This window comes from Salvelinus sp. IW2-2015, unplaced genomic scaffold (genome assembly GCF_002910315.2).
Source record: "Salvelinus sp. IW2-2015 unplaced genomic scaffold, ASM291031v2 Un_scaffold2699, whole genome shotgun sequence".
In the NCBI taxonomy this organism is placed as follows: domain Eukaryota; kingdom Metazoa; phylum Chordata; class Actinopteri; order Salmoniformes; family Salmonidae; genus Salvelinus; species Salvelinus sp. IW2-2015.
In genome coordinates this window covers 64,149-85,998 of record NW_019944005.1, presented here as the reverse complement: position 1 = coordinate 85,998, position 21,850 = coordinate 64,149, and the positions used below count along the sequence as shown (strand labels likewise).

The window sequence follows — 21,850 nt, the reverse complement described above, 5'->3', positions numbered from 1 at the left end:
AGGCTGATATGATGGGTTGCTAAGGACAGGGCTGGCTGTATGAATGGAGTTCAGCTAAAGGGAACCGCAGCTGCTGTGTAATGAATGGATATGGATGGTTGCTAAGGGGACAGGTGCTGAACGATCATGATGGAAAAAGTGACGTAGGAGACAGAGCTGACACAACTGTATAGGGAGTAGCTAAGGGGACAGAGCTGGAACTGTATTGATGGGCGTTGCTAGGGACACAGGAAGACTAGGAACTGTGTACATGAGAATGAGGTTGCTAGGGAACAGGCGGCGGATTGATGATGGCAGTTGCAAAATGGGGGACAGGCGGCGTATGAAAAGAGTAAAGTGCACATGTAAAGGACAGAGCTGAGTAGGCAAAACTGAGTAATGATGGGGTATGCACCTAAGAGAAAGAAGGGGATCAGAACATGGAGGCTGTATGATGGGGTTGCTAGGGGACAGGCAGGCTGTATGATGGGGTTGCTAGGGGACAGGCAGGCTGTATGGTGAGGCTGCTAGGGGACAGGCTGGCTGTATGGTGAGGCTGCTAGGGGACAGGCTGAGAGGGAGGGAAGGCTGTAATAAGATGTCTGCATACCACATTTACTACACAGTCATAATGAGTCACTGTACCAGACTGACCTAAAGTACATGAGAAATCTTCCATATGCACATGCTCAAATGTTGTGCACGCATTTGTTTTCCATCCCTGTTGGTGAGCATTTCTCCTTTGCCAAGATGATCCATCCACCTGACAGATGTGGCATATCAAGAAGCTTACTAAACAGCATGATCGTTACACAGCTGCACCTTGTGCTGTGGACAATAAAAGGCAACTCTAAAATGTGCAATTTTGTCACACAACACAATGCCACAGATGTCTCAAGTTTTGAGGGAGCATGCAATTCCCATGCAGACTTCAGGAATGTCCACCAAAGCTGTTGCCAGAGAATTGAATGATAATTTCTCTACCATAAGCCACCTCCAACTTCGTTTTAGGGAATTTGGCTGTACGTCCAACCGGCCTCACAACCGTAGACCATGTGTAACCATGCCAGCCCAAGATCTCCACATCCGGCTTCTTCACCTGCGGGATCGTCTGACACCAGTCACCCGAACAGATGATGAAACCGTGGGTTTGCACAACCAAAGAATTTCTGCACAAACTGTCAGAAACCGTCTCAGGGAAGCTCATCTGTGTGCTCGGCGTCCTCAACAGGATCTTGACTGCTGTTCGGCGTGGTAACTGACTTCAGTGGGCAAATACTCACCTTCGATGGCCAACGACACGCTGGAGAAGTGTGCTCTCCCGCCTATATCCAGCAACTTCACACAGCCATTGAAGAGGAGTGGAACAACATTCCACAATAAACAGCCTGATCAACTGTATGAGAAGGTGATGCATGAGGCAGAAGGTGGTCACACCAGATACTGACTGATTTCTTTAAGGTATCTGTGACCAACAGATGCATATCTGTATTCCCAGTCATGTGAAATCCATAGATTAGGGTCTAATGAATTTATTTCAATTGACTGATTTCTTTACATGAACTTTATATGATATTGTTGCATCTTCCCTTCATATTTGTCTTCAGTGTAGGTTTCTAAGGGGGTGAGAATGGAGACGAGAAAAGAGAGGAATACTATAGTATGATACTGCTCTACAGTTAACAACTGAAACAAAGACAGTACAACCTGTCTTGCATTAGAGATACTGATACTGCTCTACAGTTAACACTGAAAACAAAGAACAGTACAACACTGTCTGCATTAGAGATATGATACTGCTCTACAAGTTTAACACTGAAAACAAAGACGGTACAACACTTGTCCTGCATTAGAGATATGATACTGCTCTACAGTTAACACTGAAACAAAGACGGTACAACACTGTCCTGCATTAGAGATATGATACTGCTCTAACAGTTAACACTGAACAAAGACAGTTACAACACTGTCTGCATTAGAGATATGATTACTGTCTACAGTTAACACTGAAACAAAGACGGTTACAACACTTGTCCTGCATTAGAGATATGATACTGCTCTACAGTTAACACTGAAACAGATGGTACAACACTGTCCTAATTTAGAGATATGATACTGCTCTTACAGTTAACACTGAACAAAGAGGTACAACACTGTCCTGATTAGAGATATGATACTGCTCTACAGTTAACACTGAAACTAAAGACAGTTACAAACACTGTCCTGCATTAGAGATATTATACTGCTCTACAGTTAACACTTGAAACAAAGACGGTACCAAACACGCTCTGAATTAGAGATATGATACTGCTCTACAGTTAACACGGAAACAAAGACAGTACAACACTGTCCTGCATTAGAGATATGATACTGCTCTACAGTTAACACTGAAACAAAGACAGTACAACACTGTCCTGAATTAGAGGATATGATACTGCTCTACAGTTAACACTGAACAAAGACAGTACAACACTGTCCTGCATTTAGAGATATGATACTGCTCTACAGTTAACACTGAAACAAAGGACAGTACAACACTGTCCTGCATTAGAGATATGATACTGCTCTACAGTTAACACTGAAACAAAACGGTACAACAACTGTCCTGAATTAGAGATATGATACTGCTCTACAGTTAACACTGAAACAAAGACAGTACAACACTGTCCTGAATTAGAAGATATGATACTTGCTCTACAGTTAACACTGAAAACAAAGACGGTAAACACTGTCTGGAATTAGAGATATGATACTTCCCTACAGTTAACACTCAAACAAAGACGGTACAGACACTGTCCTGAATTAGAGATATGATACTGACTCTACAGTTAAACACTGAAAACCAAAGAACAGTACAACACTGTCCTGAATTAGAATATGGATAACTTGCCTCTAACAGATTAACACTGAATCAGACAGTACAAACACTGTCCTGAATTAAGAGATATTGGATACTGCTAAACAGTTAAACACTGAAACAAAGACGTACAACACTGTCCTGAATTAGATATGAATACTGCCTAACAGTTAACACTGAAACAAAGACAGTACAACACTGTTCCTGAATTAGAGATATGATACTTGCTCTACAGTTAACACTGAAACAAAGAAGTACACACTGTCCTGAATTAGAGATATGATACTGCTCTACAGTTTAACACTGAAACAAAGACAGTACAACACTGTCACTGAATTAGAGATATGATACTGCTCTACAGTTAACACTGAAACAAAGCGGTAAAACACTGTCCTGAATTAAGAGATATATAACTTTGCCTACCAGTTAACACTGAAAACAAAGACAGTAAACACTTGTCCTGCATTAGAGATATATGATACTGCTTCTACAGTTAACACTGAAACAAGACGGTACAACACTGTCCTGCATTAGAGATATGATACTGCTTCTACAGTTAACACTGAAACAAAGACAGTACACACTGTTCCTGCATTAGAGATTATGAACTGCTCTACAGTTAACACTGAAACAAGACATTACAAACACTGTCCTGCATTTGAGATAGTGATACTGCTCTTACAGTTTAACACTGAAACAAGACAGTACAACACTGTCCTGATTTGAGATATGATAACTGCTTACAGTTTAAACATTGAAACAAGACAGTACAACCACTGTCTGCATTAGAGATATGATACTGCTCTTACAGTTAAACACTGAAACAATAGACAGTACAACACTGTCCTGCTTAATTGACTGTTGATTTATTCATGGAATGGTTGAAACTTACTGAAGACAGACCAGTTACATTTTTTACACCATGCTAGCAGGATGTGAATATGATTGACTGTCTACAGTAACCTGAAATACAATGCATGTACAACAGCTGTCCTGACCATGTTGCAGATAGGTGATACTGTGCTGTACTGAAATGTTACGGCAACTGATGGACAAGAAGTTAAAATGCCTGAGTTAGACAGTAGAATGCTTGACATAACAACTAAACCAGATCATTAAACTAGCTTACTGTCTGGCATGTAAGATACACTGAACTCCTTACAACACAGTTTAACACTGAAAACCAAAACAGGACAACAATCTGTCTGCATTAGAGAAAATAAGATGGAATTACTGCTCAGCACGAGTCTTAACACTCTGAAAACAAACGACACAGTTACAACACTGTCCTGCATTATGGATTGATTATGCTCTACAGTTAAACTGAAACAAAGACAGTACAACATGTCCCTGAATTAGAGATATTGATACTGCTCTACAGTTACACTGAAACAAAGACAGTAAACCGTCTGCATTAGAGATATGATACTGCTCTACAGTTAACACTGAGAAAAAAGACAGTACAACACTGTCCTGCATTTCAGAGATATGATTACTGCTCTACAGTTAACACTGAAACAAATGACGGTACAACACTGTCCTGAATTAGAGGATATGATATCTGCTCTACAGTTCAACACTGGAAACAAAGACCAGTACAACACTGTCCTGATTAGAGATATGATACTGCTCTACAGTTTAACACTGCAAACAAAGACGAGTACAACCACTGTCCTGCATTAGAGATATGATACTGCTCTACAGTTACACTTAAACAAAGCGGTACAACACTGTCCTGATTTAGAATCATGATCTGTCTCGTATTACAACGTTAACACTAGAGAAAAGCTTGACAAAGCGATCCTCATTAAGAGCAGGGTAAATACTGCTACAGTCACTAAACGTCAGCATGTTGCAAGATATGATACTGCCTCACACGGTTAACATGAAACAAAGACGGTTACAACACTGTCCTGCATTAGGAATATGATACTGCTCTACAGTTACATGAAACAACAGACAGTACAACACTGTCCTGCATCTAGAGATATGATACTGCTCTACAGTTAACACTTGAAACAAGATCGGCTACAACCAGCTGTCCTGCTTAGAGATATTGATACTGCTCTACAGTTAACTACAAAGCTAAAACATCGCTAGATTAAACTGCTCCATTAAAACGACAATGACGGTACAACCTGTCCTGCATTAGAGATATGATCCTGCTCTACAGTTAACACTGAAACAAAGACGAGTTAACAAAACTGTCCGCATTAGAGATATGATACTGCGTCTATCAGTTAACACTTATGAAGGACAAAAGACGGTACAACCACTGTCCTGAATTAGAGATATGAGTACTAGCTCTAACAGCTACCACTGAACAATAGACAGTACAAGCACTTCCTGAATTAGAGACGATATGAAACTGCTCTACAGTTAAACACTGAACAAAAGACCGGTCAACACTGTCCTCGACATTAGAGATATTGATACTGCTCTACCAGTGTTAACACTGAAACAAATGCGTACAACATTCACTGGCTCCTGGAATTAGAGATATGTGCATACTGCTGCTAATCAGTTACCTGAAACAAAGACCCGTAAAACCATGTCCTGATTAGAGGGATTGATTACTTCTGCTCTACCAGTTACACTGAAACAGAAGACGGGTACAACACACTGTCCCGTGCAATTTAGGAGATATGATTACTGCTCTACAGTTAACACTTGAAACAAAGACAGTACAACTGTGCCCTGATTCTAGATTAGATCATATACTCGCTCCTAAGCACTTAACACTGAAACAAACATGGTAACAACACTGTCGCGCATTAGAGATATGATACTGCTCTTACAGTTAAACTGAAACAAGACAGTACAACACTGTCCTGCATTAAGAGAATGATACTTGCTCTTACCAGTTAACACTGAAAGCAAAGACGGTACAAACCACTGTCCTGAATTAGAGATACTGATACTCGCTTCTACAGTTAACACTGAAACAAAGACCAGTACAACACTGTCCTCATTAAGAATGATATGTTAATTAACTGCGGACTACTACATGTCTTAGAGATATTATCTTACTACTGAAACAAAGACAGTACAACACTGTCCTGAATTAGAGAATATGATACTGCTCTTAACAGTTACACTGAAACAAAGACCGGGGTACAACACTGTCTGAATTAGAGATATGAATACTGCTCTAACAGTTAACACTGAAAAAAGACAGTACAACACTGTCCTGAGTTGAGATATGATAACTGCTCTACAGTTAACACTGAACAAAGACGGGTACCAAACTGTCCTGATTAGAGATATATACTTCCTAACAGTTACAACTGAACAAAGACGGTAACAACCATGTTCCTGAATTAGAGATATGATACTGCTCTACATTAAACACTGAAACAAAGACAGTACAACACTATCCTGCATTAGAGATATTGATACTGCTCTACAGTTAACATGAAACAAAGAACTACAACAACTGTCTGCATTAGAGATATGATACTTGCTCTACAGTTAACACTGAAACCAAAAAGACCGGCCTACAACACTGTCCATGCCATTAGAGAATAATGATACTGCTCTACAGTTAACACTGAAACAAAGATGGTACAAACACTGTCCTGCATTAGAGATATGATTACTGCTCTACAGTTAACACTTGAAACAAAAGACGGTTACAAACACTGCTCCCTGGCATTTAGAGATATGATACTTGCTCTACAGTAACACTGAAACAAAAGACGTACAACTGTCCGGCATTAGAGATATTGATACTGCTCTACAGTTAACAACTTGAAAACAAGACGGTTACAAACACTGTCCTGCATTAGAGATATGATACTGCTCTTACAGTTAACACGAAAACAAAAGACGTTACAACACTGTCCTGCATTAGAGATATGATACTTGCTCTACAAGTTAACACTGAAAACAAAGACAGTACAACACTGTCCTGCATTAGAGATTATGATACTGCTCTACGTAACACTGAAACAAAGACAGTACAAACCTGTCTTGGAATTAGAAGATATGATTTACTGCTCTACAGTTAACACTGAAACAAAGACAGTACAAACACTGTCCTGAAATTAAGATATGATACTGCTCGTACAGTTAACACTGAAACAAAGACCAGTACAACACTGTCCTTGAATTAGAAGATATGATTACTGCTCTACAGTTAACACTGAAACAAAGACGGTAAAACACTGTCCTTGAATTAGAGATATTGATTTTACTTCCCTACACGTATAACACTGAAAACCAAAAGACGGACAACAACTGTCCCTGAATTAGAGATATGATTAACTGCTCTACAGTTAACACTTGAAACAAAGACAGTTACAAACACTGTCCTGAATTAGAGATATGATACTGCTTCTACAGTTAACACTTGAAACAAAGGACAGTAACAAACCACTGTCCTGAATTAGAGATATGATACTGCTCTACAGTTAACACTGAAACAAAGACAGTACAAACACTGGTCCTGAATTAGAGATATGATATGTACTCTACAGTTTTTAACAACTGAAACAAAGACATACAAACACTGTCCTGAATTAGAGATATGATACTGCTCTTACAGTTAACACTGAAACAAAAGAACAGTACAACACTGTTCCTGAATTAGAGATATGGATACTTGCTCTACATTAACACTGAAAACAAAGACAGTTAACAAAACACTGTCCTGAATTTAGGAGATATGATAACTGCCTCTACAGTTAACACTGAAACCAAAGACGTAAACACTGTCCTGAATTAGAGATATGATAAACTTCCCTACAGTTAACCACTTGAAACCAAAGACAGTAAAAAAACACTGGTCCTGCATTAGAGTTTATGATACTTTGCTCTACAGTTAACACTGAAACAAAGACGGTACAACACTGTCCTGCCATTTAGAGATATGATAAACTGGCTCTACAGTTAACACTGAAACAAAGACAGTACAACACTGTTCCCTGCATTAGATATATGATACTGCTCTACAGTTAACAAACTGAAAACCAAAAGAACATTACAACCACTGTCCTGCCATTTAGAGATATGATTTACTGCATCATACAGTTAACATGAAACAAAGACCAGTACAACACTGTTCCCTGAATTAGAGTATGAATACTGCTCTACAGTTAACACTGAAACAAAACATACAACACTGTCCTGCATAGAGATAATGATACTGCTCTACAGTTTAACACTGAAACAAAGGACAGTACAACACTGTCCCTGGCATAAGATATTGATACTGCTCTAACAGTTAACCACTGAAACAAAAGACAGTACAACACTGTCCTGACATTAGATATATATAGCTGCCTCTACAGTTAACACTGAAACAAAGACAGTACAACACTGTCCTGCATTAGAGATATGATACTGCTCTACAGTTAACTACTGAAACAAAGACATTACAAACCTGTCCTGAATTAGGAGATATGATACTGCTCTACAGTTAACACTGAAACAAAGAGAGTACGAACACTGTCCTGAATTAGAGATATGATACTGCTCTACAGTTAACACTGAAAACAAAGACAGTACAACACTGTCCTGACATTAGAGATATGATACTGCTTCTACAGTTACAGCTGAAACAAGAGATCAGGTACAACACTGTCCTGCATTAGAGATATGATACTGCTCTACAGTTAACACTAAACAAGAGACCAGACACACTGTTCCTGCATTTAGGAGCATATATTACTGCCTCTACAGTTAAACACTGAAAACAAAAGACCGGGTACAACACTGTCTGAATTTAGAGATATGATACTGCTCTAACAGTTAACACTGAAACAAGACAGTACAACCACTGTCCTGAATTAGAGATATTATACTGCTCTACAGTTAACACTGAAAAAAGCAAAAAAAAAAGACAGTACAACACTTGTCCTGCATTAGAGAATATGATTTACTTGCTCTACCAGTTAAACACTGAAACAAAGGACCCAGTACAACCACTGTCCTGAATTAGAGATATGATACTTGCTCTACAGTAACACTGAAACAAAGATGGTTACAACACTGTTCCTTGAATTAGAGATTATGATACTGCTCTAACAGTTAACACTGAAACAAAGCAGTACAAACACTGTCCGTTGGAATTAGAGATATGATCTGCTCTACAGTTAACACTGAAAACAAAGATGGACAAACACTGTCCTGCATTAGAGATATTTGATTACTTGCTCTAAGTTAACACTGAAACAAAGGACAGTACCAACCACTGTCCTGAATTAGAGATATGATACTGCTCTAACAGTTAACACTTGAAACAAAGACAGTTCAACACTGTCCTGGCATTAAGGATATGATACTGCTCTACAGTTAACACTGAAACAAAGACAGTTACAACACTGTCCTGCATTAGAGATATGTACTGCTCTACAGTTAACACTGAACAAAACGGTACAACACTGTCCTTGCATTAGAGATATTGATACTGCTCTACAGTTAACAACTGAAAACAAAGACAGTACAAACACTGTTCTTGCATTTAGAGATTATGATACTGCTCTACCAGTTAAAACTGAAACAAAGGACAGTACAACACTGTCCTGCATTAGAGATATGATACTGCTCTACAGTTAACACTGAAACAAAGACGGTACAACACTGTCCTGCAATATGATGCTGGACTAGTAAAACCCCTTCTCTGAGTTTTATACCAATCTGTATCATCTGACCTCTCTCATCTACTGTACTACTGCACCAGTGTTGTTGTGATAGAATGGCAGAGTGGAGTGGAATTGTTTCATATAGAATGTAAACGATGCCAGTGAGTTCAGACCACCCACGCCCACCGTGTCCAGAGAGAGCAACACAACACGATACTGTTATTATCAATCCAAATCAAATCGTATTTGTCATATGCGCCGAATACAACAGGTGTAGGTAGACCTTACAGTGAAATGCTTTCTTACAAGCCCTTAACCAACAATGCAGTTTTAAGAAAAAATAAGTGTTAAGTAAAAAATAACAAATAAAAGTAATAAATAATTAAAGAGCAGCAGTAAAATAACAATAGCGAGGCTATATACAGGGGGTACCGGTACAGTGTCAATGTGCGGGGCCACCGGTATGTCGAGGAAATTGAGGTAATATGTACATGTAGGTAGAGTAAAGTGACTATGCATGGATAATAAACAGAGAGTAGCAGCAGCGTAAAAGAGGGGGGGGGTCTGGGTAGCCATTTGATTAGCTGTTCAGGAGTCTTATGGCTTGGAGGTAGAAGCTGTTAAGTCTTTTGGACCTAGACTTGGAGCTCTGGTACTGCTTGCCGTGCGTTAGCAGAGAGAACAGTCTATGACTAGGGTGGCTGGAGTCTTTGACCATTTTTAGGGCCTTCCTCTGACACCACCTGGTGTAGAGGTCCTGGATGGCAGGAAGCTTGACCCCGGTGATGTACTGGGCTGTACGCACTACCCTCTGCTGCCCTCGATGGTGCTGTAGAACTTTTTGAGGATCTGAGGACCCATGCCAAATCTTTTCTGAGGGGGAATAGGCATTGTCGTGCCCTCTTCATGACTGTCTTGGTGTGCTTGGACCATGTTAGTTTGTTGGTGATGTGGAGACCAAGGAACTTGACGCTCTCAACCTGCTCCACTACAGCCCCGTCGATGAGAATGGGGGCGTGTTCGGTCCTCTTTTTCCTGTAGTCCACAATCATCTCCTTAGTCTTGGTTATGTTGAGGGAGAGGTTGTTATTCTGGCACCACACGGTCAGGTCTCTGACCTCCTCCCTATAGGCTGTCTCATAGTTGTCGGTGATCAGGCCTACCACTCTTGTCATCTGCAAATTTAATGATGGTGTTGGAGTCGTGCCTGGCCGTGCAGTCATTAGTGAACAGGGAGTACAGGAGGGGAATGAGCACGCACCCCTGAGGGGCCCCCGTGTTGAGGATTAGCGTAGCGGCTGTGTTGTTACCTACCCTCACCACCTGGGGGCAGCCCGGCAGGAAGTCCAGGATCCAGTTGCAGAGGGAGGTGTTTAGTCCCAGGGTCCTTAGCTTAGTGATGAGCTTTGAGGACACTATGGTGTTGAACGCTGAGCTGTAGTCAATGAATAGCATTCTCACATAGGTGTTCCTTTTGTCCAGGTGGGAAAAGGCAGTGTGGAGTGCAATAGAGATTGCTTCATTTGTAAATCTGTTGGGGCGGAATGCAAATTGAAGTGGGTTTAGGGTTTCTGGGATAATGGTGAGTGAGTGCTACGGATCCGTAGGCAGGTTACCTTAGTGTTCTTGGGAACAGGCACTATGGTGGTCTGCTTGAAACATGTTGGTATTACAGACTCAGACAGGGACAGGTTGAAAATGTCAGTGAAGACTCTTGCCAGTTGGTCAGCGCATGCTCTGAGTTCATGTCCTGGTAATCCGTCTTCTACCCTGCCTGCTACCCTGCCTGCTGCCCTGCCTGCTATCCTGCCTACTACCCTGCCTTCTACCCTGCCCGCTACCCTGCTTGCTACCCTGCTTTCTACCCTACCTGCTGCCCTGCCTGCTAGCCTTTCTTCTACCCTGACTGCTATCCTGCCTGCTCTGCCTACCGCCCTGCCTGCTACCCTGCCTGCTGCCCTGCCTACCATCTTCTATATCTTCTTGATCTACTATCTCTTGTTGATCTTCTATCGCTTCTTGATCTTATATCTCTTCTTTCTACCCTGCCTGCTACCCTGCCTGTTATCCTGCCTGCTCTGCCTACCGCCCTGTCTGCTACCCTTCCTACTACCCCGCCTATTACCCTGCCTGCGACCCTGCCTACTGCCCTGCCTGCTACCCTGCCTTCTGCCCTGCCTGCTTCCCTGCCTGCTACCCTGAATATCTCTTCTTGATCCATCTTCTATCTCTTCTTGATCTTATATCTCTTCTTGATCTACTTTTTCTTCTTGATCTTCTATCTCTTCCTGATCCATCTTTTATTTCTTCTTGATATATCTTCTCTTCTCCGATGCCTCTCAAAGTGGCAGGGGGCCGAGCAGAGAGCAGCACCCTGATGCTGTAGGAATGTGCACACATCTTCCATTCAGAGTGATGCTTTGATGTGAACTGGTTAAAGACCCTCAGCTCCTCTCCATACCCACAGCATGTAGTGCCTCATGGCGGTATGGGCCTGCTGCTGCCTACCTTCATGGCCCTTGGATAAATATTCTGCTACTGTTTGGAATGAAGGACTTAAGATGTGTGTTCAGAGGAGTTTAGTTTATTAGGATCCTCATTATCTACTGCACATGCAGCAGCTAATCCCCTTTCCTTTCCTTTTCCTGGGGTCCACAGGAAACATACAAATACATGACAAAGTATAGAACAGTTATAGACAAGAACAACATAAGATATTACATTAAATTAAACATTAAAATACAATAAAAGAGTTATACTGTATATAGGAAAAACACCAAGAGACAACAAAAATACTATTTACACACTATTCGTAGATACTGTACATATTTATATTCTTATATACAGTTAAATTAGATATTTAGAAAGAGGAAAGGCGCTGTGATACACTATGTTTTTTAAGCTAAACTTTCTTTTTGCCTGAGTAGAGGAGAAGAGGTTACCTAGTACTCAAGGCTAGCCTGGCATCTCATTCACTGATGTACCATGGCTTCCAATTTGCTTTTCATTTCTGCTAGGGTATAGAGTTTTTAACAATGTATTTTTTCCTTCTGCTGTGATCATTGTTAATGTTGGTGTCCAATCACCTTAGTCATTATATTCTGTAGATATGATTGACTGTATATAAGTTGTCACAACATTAATTTGTAAAAGTTAATTAAAGATATCATTTTCCAACACTGCATTATGTCACAGAACTTGGCTGTGAAAACAGTTGGCTTGCAGAATGTTCTAAAGTAATGGGCTTTATCTCATGTCCTCAGTGTTTACATCCTCCTAACCAGCCGGGGAACTAGCCGAGGACCAGGCACAGCTGTGAGATGGGCTGCCTTCTGGGTTATAAACTGTCTATGAACTTTTAAGGCTCTATTCAGTCTGTAAAGCTGAAGCGTTACAGTTTCCGCCATAGAAATGTAAAGGTCATTTCCCATTGAGCCGACATATGCACTGTTTGCCGCGAATGCAATCTCCGCTAAAGTGGGAACATTGCCTTTAAATGTCAATCACTCTGTAAAGCAGAACCTCATCTCTTTCTCTCTGTTTGGCAGGATCCACCCTGACTTGTCTAACATGGTGTGTTGTCTCTGTGGTCTAACGTGGTGTGTTGTCTCTGTGGTCTAACGTGGTGTGTTGTCTCTGTGGTTCTACATTGGTGTGTTGTCTCTGTGGTCTAACGTGGTGTGTTGTCTCTGCTTGGTCTAACGTGGTGTGTTGTCTCTGTGGTCTAACGTGGTGTGTTGTCTCTGTGGTCTAACGTGGTGTGTTGTCTCTGTGGTCTAACGTGGTGTTGTTGTCTCTGTGGTCTAACGTGGTTGTGTTGTCTCTGTGGTCTAACGTGGTGTGTTGTCTCTGTGGTCTAACGTGGTGTGTTGTCTCTGTGGTCTAACGTGGTGTGTTGTCTCTGTGGTCTAACAGTGGTGTGTTGTCTCTGTGGTCTAACGTGGTGTGTTGTCTCTTGGGTCTAACGTGGTGTGTTGTCTCTGTGGTCTAACGTGGTGTGTTGTCTCTGTGGTCTAACGTGGTGTGTTGTCTCTGTGGTCTAACGTGGTGTGTTGTCTCTGTGGTCTAACGTGGTGTGTTGTCTCTGTGGTCTAACGGTGTGTTGTCTCTGTGGTCTAACGTGGTGTGTGTGTCTCTGTGGTCTAACGTGGTGTGTTGTCTCTGTGGTCTAACGTGGTGTGTTGTTTCTCTGTGGTCTAACGCGGTGTGTTGTCTCTGTGGTCTTAACATGGTGTTGTTTGTCTCTGTGGTCTAACATGGTGTGTGTTCTCTTGGGTCTAACGTGGTGTGTTGTCTCTGTGGTCTAACGTGGTGTGTTGTCTCTGTGGTCTAACACGGTGTGTTGTCTCTTGTGGTCTAACGTGGTGTGTTGTCTCTGTGGTCTAACGTGGTGTGTTGTCTCTCTGATCTAAACGCGGCGTGTTGTCTCTGTGGTCTAACAGGGTGTGTTTGTCTCTGTGGTCTAACGTGGTGTGTTGTCTCTTGTCTAAACATGTGGTGTTGTTGTCTCTGTGGTCTAACTGTGGTGTGTTGTGTCTCTGTGGTCTAACGTGGTGTGTTGTCTTCTGTGGTCTAACCACGGAGCGTGTTGTTGTCTCTGTGGTCTAACGTGGTGTGTTGTCTCTGTGGTCTAACGTGGTGTGTTGTCTCTGTGGTCTAACATGGTGTGTTGTCTCTCTGATCTAACGCGGTGTGTTGTCTCTGTGGTCTAACAGGGTGTGTTGTCTCTGTGGTCTAACGTGGTGTGTTGTCTCTGTCCTCAGTACTCTGTGGTGTCATATAGTGATAGTGTCATTTCTTATCTCTCTCCTCAGTACTCTTGGGGAAGCCTGGGCTCAGCTAAAGAAGAGTCTGGCTGACGAGGCCGAGGTTCACCTCAAGTTCTCCTCTAAGGTAGAACACATTATGTTACACTTTACTCAAATGTAACACACTGGACTGTATTCTTTACTCAAAGGAAAACACTTTACACTTCAGAATGCAATTATATTCCATGTAATTTGTTGTGTACACTCTTAGAAAAAATGCTTCCAAAAGGGTTATTTGCAGAGGGATAGGGTTCTACCAAGAACTGTTTTGATCAGTTTGTAAGGCAAAGGGTTCTACCTAGAACCTTTAACATTCTAAGAATCATTTTAAGAAGAAGGGGTTCTTTGATGATTCTTTGGAAGCCAGGAAGAGTTCTACATAGAACCACATATAATATTTCCCGGCATGATCTATTGCAGGGAGATTTTCCCAAATTGTTTATTTTATTCAGTGGTGTAAAGCACGTAAGTAAAAATACTTGAAAGTACTACTTATTAAGTCGTTTCTGGGGGTATCTGTACTTAATTTTACTATTTATATTTTTGACAACTTTTACTTTTACTTCACTACATTCCTAAAGACACTTATGTACTTTTTACTCCATACATCTTCCCTGACACTCAAAAGTATGTTACATTTTGAATGGCTAGCATGCCAGGAAAATGGTCCAATTCACTCACGTATCAAACGAACATCCCTGGTCATCTCTACTGCCTCTGATCTGGCAGACTCACTAAACACACATGCTTTGTTTGTAAATTTTGTCTGTGTTGGAGTGTGCCCCTGGTTATCCGTAAATAAAAAATAAAAATAAAATGTTGTTTAATATAGGGAATTTGAAATGATTTATTTATTTTCAGTACTTAAGTACATTTTAGCAATTACATTTACTTTTGATACTTACGTATATTTAAAACCAAATGCTTTTAGACTTTTACTCAAGTAGTATTTTACTAGGTCACTTTTACTTCAGTCATTTTCTATTATTTCTATCTTTTCTTTTACTCAAGTATGACAATTGGGTACTTTTCCCACCAGTGCTTTTACTGTAATACAGTATCTGTGTTTTTGCATGTACATTGATTGGTTGATACATTTGATGCTAAACAAAGATAAATAACATTCAGATTTCTTAATAAACTAATCCAATCTGTTAGTAATTGGATCTATTGCACCCGTTACTGAGATAGTTGTTCCAGGTTAGATGATTGAAGTTGTCTCAGTATTCAGTCTTCCCTGCCCTAGCACTCATTCTGATTGCATGTTGCAGGTGATCAACAATTCCACTTGTTGGATATCCTAACTCCGGCTGGATTTCAATAGGAATTAAACATCACGTTGCAAGCCAGCATAATGTGATTTGCAGGCCTGACGTGGCCTGTAAACCAGTAGTGATGGGGAAACTACGCTTCCTGAAGCATTGAGGCTTTCCAATCAGTTGTCTTGAAAATAGGTTAATTACTCTGAGCTTCTTTATTCGTTCACAATATACATTAGTGACATCTGCTGGTCAGTAATAGATAACAATGTCTAATTATCAGATATTCACTTTTTTTCCCTCTACTGATTTAGGGAAAGGGAAAGGCGGATACCTAGTCAGTTGTCCAACTGAATGAATTCAACTGAAATGTGTCTTCTTAATCAAATCTCCGTGGCACAGCGATAAGTTTATTGAATATTCGAATCATACAGTATACTTGCAGTGAAGCCACTCAACAACGACATCATATCAGTCATCCAACAGATTCCCATTCAGAGCGACACACAGAAGCATCCAGGGTCAATGCCCTGCTCAAGGGCATGTTGATCGATCTACCACCAGGGCAAAAAACGTGAAACCGAACCCTCCAAGATCCCCCCACAGTTCCCCAATAGCTGTCCCTCAACCATTCGAGACCCCTCCCACAGCCCCCCAGGAAGAAAAATAAAAAATACAATTCATTCCATTCCCCCAAGAACCCCCCAATGCACCAACAACCAACAGAATGAACCCCCACCCCGAAGAACCCCCCAATGCACCAACAACCAACAAAATGAACCCCCACCCCGAAGAACCCCCCAATGCACCAACAACCTTTTTTAAGGATCCAATACGTAATATTGTACACTTATCATAATTAGGTTTTAGTCCAGAGAGTACAGAAAAGTTATCTAGATCTTCAATGAGACATTGCAGGGATCTAGCTTGCGGACTTAATATAAACCTTGAGTCATCGGCATACATGGACACCTTTGTTTTTAAGCCTTGGATTTCTAATCCTCTAATGTGGTTATTGGATCTGATTTTAATAGCTAGCATTTCGATGGCCATAATGGATAGATATGGTGACAGCGGACACCCTTGTTTAACCCCTCTTGACAATTCAAAACTCTCTGAGAAGTAGCCGTTATTTACTATTTTACACCTGGGGTTGCTATACATTTATTTTACCCATTTTATAAGAGAATTACCGGAATTGAAAAAATCCAGGCATTTGTAAATAAAATCCAGTCTTACTTTATCAAATGCCTTTTCAAAATCTGCTATAAATACCATTCCTGGCTTCTTATATGTTTCATGATTTTCTATTATTTCTAGTAGTTGTCGTATATTGTCTCCAATGTATCATCCATGTAAAAAACCTGTCTGATCAGGATGAACAATACCTGGTAAAACCCTTTTAATTCTGAGTGCTAAGCATTTAGCTAGTATTTTTGCATCACAACATTGAAGTGTAAGAGGCCTCCAGTTTTTTAGATAGACTGGGTCTTTATATTTGCCATCTGGGTCTTGTTTTAATAATAGAGAAATCAGACCTTCCTGCTGAGTACCTGACAGACTACCATTTCTATAGGAGTAGTTAAAACAATCTAACAATGTAGCTTTTAGTATATCAAAAAATACTTGATATACCTCTACTGGTAGGCCATCAAGCCCTGGGGTTTTTCCAGACTGAAAGGATATAATAGCCTCAAAAAGTTATTCCTCTGTAATTTGGCCTTCGCACTGATCTTTCTGTACATTTGTTAATTCTCAAATTTTTATATTACTTGGAAAGAATTCCTTACCATAATCTTCATTCAGTGGGAAAGGATGAGACGGAAAAGAGAACATATGCCTAAAATAATTAACTTCCTCTTTTAACTCCATATTCCATCCAGTTTGCTTTATTTTTGTAATAGATTACATTAGATCGTTCTTGAATAAGTTCCTCAAGTTCTTTTAGTTTTTCCTGTAACTTATTTTGTATCTCTGTAGTATCGTTTTTATTGCTATCTACCTGTACTATTAGTTCATGGATTTCCCTTGTTAGTCTTGTTTCTTTAGCCAGAAACTGCTTTTTTATTATTGATGAATATTGAATTGAATGACCCCTGAAGGTACATTTAAAGGTATTCCAAACAATAAGGGGATTTGCTGAACCTATATTATACTGGAAAAATTCAGTTATTTTCAGGAGGTCTATGTGTAGCTGGTGTATAGGAGTGAGGCGCAGGACAGCAGATATGAGTAAATAAACGTATTTTACTCAACATATAATAAAATGCAATACAAAAACAGAGCCCACAATAACGGACCTTCCTATATAGAAAGAATCACTCACAAACAAACATGGGGGAACAGAGGGTTAAATAATGAACAGGTAATTGGGGGATTGAAACCAGGTGTGTAAGACAAAACAAATGGAAAATGAAAAGTGGATCGGCGATGGCTAGAAGGCCGGTGACGTCGACCGCCGAACGCCGCCCGAACAAGGAGAGGGACCGACTTCGGCGGAAGTCGTGACAGTTATAAATTATTTTATCTTAGTTAAAAAACAAGTTGTCCTCCATTAAACTTTTATTAAATTTCCAATATCCCCGTCCACGTGGAAAATCTATAAGAGTTATGTGAATGCCAATTAGATGATGATCTGATCGCATTCTGTCTCCTATTAAAACTTTTTTAACCTTTGATGCAAGAGAGAAAGAGACAAGAAAGTAGTCAAGACGACTATGTAACGGTTCTCCTCTTCCTCTTCATCCGAAGAGGAGGAGCATGGATTGAACCAAGACGCAGCGTGATACTTAGACATGATATTTATTTAGACACGACAAAACAACGAAGACAAAAAACGAACTATACTTGAATTAACTAACAAAATAACAAAACGAATGTAGACAGACCTGGACGTAAGAACTTACATGTAACACGAAGAACGCACGAACAGGGAAATGACTACATAAAAACCGAACGAACAAAATGAACAAACAAACCGAAACAGTCCCGTATGGTGCAACATAGACAGACACTAACACAGGAGACAACCACCCACAAACAAACAATGTGACCCCACCTACCTTAATATGATTCTCAATCAGAGGAGATGAAAACCACCTGCCTCTAATTGAGAACCATATTAGGTACCCAAACCAACATAGAAACAGAAAACATAGACTGCCCACCCAAACTCACGTCCTGACCAGCTAACACATACAAAAACTAACAGAAAACAGGTCAGGAACGTGACAGACTAGCTTGATTAAGTCTCCTCCATGTATATCTCACTAGGTCGGGGTTTTTTAGTCTCCAAATATCCACTATTTCTAATGTGTCCATAATATTTGTGATTTCCTTAAGGGCACGGTGATGATAGTTTATAGAGTGATTACCTTTACGGTCCATTGATGTACTTAACACTGTGTTATAGTCTCCTACCATAATGATTAGATGATTTGTTGCCTGTAAGTTCAATAAATTGGTATACATTTTTTCAAAGAAGTGTGGATCATCCTGATTTGGACCATATAGATTAATGTGCCAAATCTCTTTTTCGTCCACTTTCATATTCAAAAGGATCCACCTTCCTTGCGAATCATTCCTGACTATTTGCACATTCAGATRMACATTTTTGTTAATTAATATCATCACACCCTTTGAGTTCCTTTGTCCATGACAGAAAATTATTTCACCACCCCATTCCTTTTTCRWCACAACTTKATCTAAGGATGTAGAGTGAATTTCCTGTAAACAGTATATGTTATATTCCTTTTCTTTTAGCCATGTAAAGACTGATCTTCTTTTTTTATAATCTGCTAAACCATTACAATTATAACTGGCTATACTTATTTCACCCCTTACCATAACTAGATACTATTCTCAGGCTAAATTGACCATAATTAGTGCRTGTAAAGTTACTGCCATCAGAGGTATTATGAAGGTCAAAACTAGAACTTTCTGATATTTAGAATTCAAGAAATAGGTTCTAGCAATATTTGTTTTATTCCCTTTCCTGTTTGCCTGTGAGCCAATGCCACACATGTTATAAAATTGAGACAAAATATTATGTGTGTAGCAAATCTGAGTAGGTTGATGTGTATGATATTGGATGTGATGTAGTGAGAGTGTGTATTATGTCTGTATAAGAGTAAGACTATAATGTGTGATGTCCAAATAAATAATAACTCTGCCAATTTACATGGTTGAGTGTCTATGTGTGTAACATGTAGTGTGTATAGCCTTACTATTTGTCACGCCCTGGCCTTAGTATTATTTGTTTTCTTTATTATTTTAGTTAGGTCAGGGTGTGACATGGGGTATGTGTGTGTTTTGGGTGATTATATGGTATAGGGGGTGTTGGTTGTAGTGTATGGGTTTGTGTTGAGTGTATGTGTCTAGGTATGTCTATGGTTGAGTGTAGGTGTTTAGGAAAGTCTATGGTTGCCTGATTTGGTTCTCAATCAGAGACAGCTGGTTATTGTTGTCTCTGATTGGGAGCCATATTTAAGGTAGCCATAGGCTTTAGGTGTTTGTGGGTAATTGTCTATGTTGAACGTTTGTAGCCTGTGTGTGTGCACTACGTTTATAGCTTCACGGTCGTTTGTTGTTTTGTTCATTTTGTAAGTGTTTGTTTTTTCCTTCATTAAAGGAAGATGTCTTATTTTTCACACGCTGCGGTTTTGGAGTCCTCCATTCAAAGTCAAGACGATCGTGACAGAATTACCCACCAAACAAGGATCAAGCAGCGTGATCAGTGGCAACAGGAGCAAGGAACAAAGGATTCATGGACATGGGAGGAGATTTTGGATGGAAAGGGACCTTGGGCCAAACCGGGAGAATATCGCCTCCCTCGTGAAGAGCTGGAGGCAGCGAAAGCCGAGAGGAGGCGATATGAGGAGGCAGCACGGAGGCAAGGCTGGAAGCCCGCAAGTACAACCCAAACATTTCTTGGGGGGGGGCTTAGAGGTAGTGGGCGAGGGCAGGTAGGAGACTGCGCCCACTTCCCGGCTAACCGTGGAGAGCGGGAGTACGGGCGGACACCGTGTTCGCAGTAGAGGCGCACGGTGTCTCCTGTACGTGTTCATAGCCCGGTGCGGGTTATTCACCTCCCCGCACTGGTAGGGCTAGATTGGGCATTGAGCCAGGTGCCATGAAGCCGGCTCAACGTGTCTGGTCTCCAGTGCGTCTCCTCGGGCCGGCTTACATGGCACCAGCCTTACGCATGGTGTCCCCGGATCGCCTACATAGCCGGTGCGGGTTATTCCACCTCCCCGCACTGGGCGGGCGGGACCATTCAACCAGGTAAGGTTGGGCAGGCTCGGTGCTCAAGGGAGTCAGTACGCCTGCACGGTCCGGTATTTCCGGCGCCACCTTCCCGCCCAGTCCAGTTACCAGTGCCTACACCACGCACCAGGCTTCCAGTGTGTCTCCAGAGCCCTGTTCCTCCTCCACGCACTCGCTCAATGGTGCGTGTCTCCCGCCCATTACCACCGGTCCTACGCCATGCACCAAGTTCCCTGTGCGTCTCCAGAGTCCTGTGCATCCTGTTGCTGCTCCCCGACTAGCCTTGAAGTGCGTGTCCCAGCCCGGTACCACCAGTGCCGGCACACGCACTAGGCCTAATGTGCGTATCCAGGGTCAGTATGCCTGTTCTCTCTCCCGCACTAGCCTTGAGATGCGTGTCTCCAGCCCGGTACCACCAGTTCCGGCACCACGCACCAGGCTACAGTGCGCTCATCCGGCCAGAGCCATCCGTCTCCCCAGCGCCATCTGAGCCATCCGTCTCCCCAGCGCCATCTGAGCCATCCGTCTCCCCAGCGCCATCTGAGCCATCCGTCTTGCCAGCCGTCTGACCGATCCGTCTGCCCAGTCGTCTGAGCCATCCGTCTGTCCCGAGCCATTAGAGCCGCCGTCGTGTCCAGAGCCGTCAGAGCCGTTCGTCGTCAGGAGCTGCTAGAGCCATTCGTCAGACAGGATCTGCCAGAGCCGCCAACCAGACAGGATCTGCCAGAGCCGCCAACCAGCAGGATCTGCCAGAGCCGCCAACCAGACAGGATCTGCCAGAGCCCCAACCAGACAGGATCTGCCAGAGCCGCCAACCAGACAGGATCTGCCAGAGCGCCAACCAGACAGGATCTGCCAGAGCCGCAACCAGACAGGATCTGCCAGAGCCGCCAGCGAGCCATGAGCGTCCAGAGCCGCCAGCGAGCCATGAGCGTCCAGAGCCGCCAGCGAGCCATGAGCGTCCAGAGCGCAGCGAGCCATGAGCCGTCCAGAGCCGCCAGCCTGCATGAGCGTCCAGAGCCGTCAGCCTGCCATGAGCGTCCAGAGCCGTCAGCCTGCCATGAGCGTCCAGAAGCCGTCAGCCAGCCATGAGCGTCC

The 21,850-nt window shown here is 41.9% G+C and overlaps 1 pseudogene; it reads left to right on the top strand.

Annotated features, from left to right (window-relative positions):
• The window catches only part of LOC112074586 (growth arrest-specific protein 7-like), a 44,326-nt pseudogene that overhangs the window by 3,727 nt on the left and 18,749 nt on the right, over window positions 1-21,850 (top strand).